This window comes from Schistocerca gregaria, chromosome 1, assembly GCF_023897955.1.
Source record: "Schistocerca gregaria isolate iqSchGreg1 chromosome 1, iqSchGreg1.2, whole genome shotgun sequence".
NCBI classification, from domain to species: Eukaryota; Metazoa; Arthropoda; class Insecta; order Orthoptera; family Acrididae; genus Schistocerca; species Schistocerca gregaria.
In genome coordinates this window covers 755,285,756-755,287,207 of record NC_064920.1, presented here as the reverse complement: position 1 = coordinate 755,287,207, position 1,452 = coordinate 755,285,756, and the positions used below count along the sequence as shown (strand labels likewise).

General features: G+C 44.2%; 1 pseudogene; it reads left to right on the top strand.

Annotated features, from left to right (window-relative positions):
* The first annotated feature begins 365 nt into the window (after positions 1-365).
* Positions 366-483, top strand: LOC126287493 (5S ribosomal RNA; annotated as a pseudogene).
* The last annotated feature ends 969 nt before the right edge of the window (positions 484-1,452 follow it).

Genomic DNA, 1,452 nt, shown 5'->3' with positions numbered 1-1,452 from the left:
TCTGAACATGAAAAAGACGTCTCTGTGCAAGAAGGATATTTCCATTTTATGTGAAGTGCTGCGAGTGCATAATGTAGTCTGATTAAATAGCAGGCCTGTGCAAAACGAAGCAGGAGCCGTGAAGATAGACAACTTGGCTCGTTACGAGTCTAGCTGATTCACGTGGTAAGTGACACCTCTCACTCGGGTAGGGTCCTAAAACTTTTCACCAAGTTTTCCATCTTTACAGAATTTTTCAGGGACGAAATTCTGGAGCATGGTCAGATGAACATTGCTCGAATGAGTTTGCCGAGTATGTGTTATACTAAGGGAAGGAAGTGGACAATGATTGGTCCTAAGGTTTTTACACACCTAAGTACACATGTGCCAACGGCCTTCCCGCAGTGGTAACACCGGTTCCCGTCAGATCACCGAAGTTAAGCGCTGTCGGGCTGGGCTAGCACTTGGATGGGTGACCATCCGGTCTGCCGAGAGCTGTTGGCAAGCGGGGTGCACTCAGCCCTTGTAAGACAAACTGAGGAGCAACTTGATTGAGAAGTAGCTGCTCCGGTCTCGTAAACTAACATACGGCAGGGAGAGCGGTGTGCTGACCATATGCCCCTCCAAATCCTCATTCAGTGATGCCTGTGGTCTGAGGATGACACGGCGGCCGGTCGGTACCATTGGGCCTTCCAAGGCCTGTTCGGACGGAGATTAGTTAAGTACATATATGGACTAAATGACTTTTAAGAACCAAAATCAGAAAGCAAATCTTGTTCCAGTTGCAGGGGCCAGATGTGCAGCTAACTTCTGCAGCTGTATGTTATGATTCTACTCAGTGCCCTATCACAATAACCTTTCTTTTATATTCGTTAATATTCCAATTCGTTTGATGTCTTCCTCAATTGATTTCTACCCGATGACAAACTGTAATGTACAAATAGGTAATACACCCAAAATTGCAGCAATATCTGCCAGATCTTGTAATATTTGTATCTCCTCACTATTTTTCACCTCTGCTACTCCACCAGGTTCATATTTATTTCTCCTACATACTGTAGCTCATGCATGAGCGCAGTGTCCAACTTTCTCAGCGGACTACTGACACACTTGTTTCCTCAGCTATTTAATACTTCTCCAGTCAATTACTTTATTTTTAATATTCATTTACGGCCGTAAAAAGTTTTCAGTTTCTTCTCCTCAAATTTTTCTTTTTTGCATGTTCAACTTATAAGCGATGGCGTGTCAAGAACTCCAGTTTTATAAATTTCGTCCGTTGTTCCAGGAAAATACTGGCGACTTGTAGTTCACCTCGCTTCCGAGAGTTCCGGAACACGTACAGAAAACTGGAATAGAGATCAACATAAACATCATTTCCGCCCTTTTTATTGCTCATAAAAACCACACATTGCAAGTCGTACCACCATACAGCGAGACCTTCAGAGGCGGTGGTCCAGATTGCTGTACGCGCCG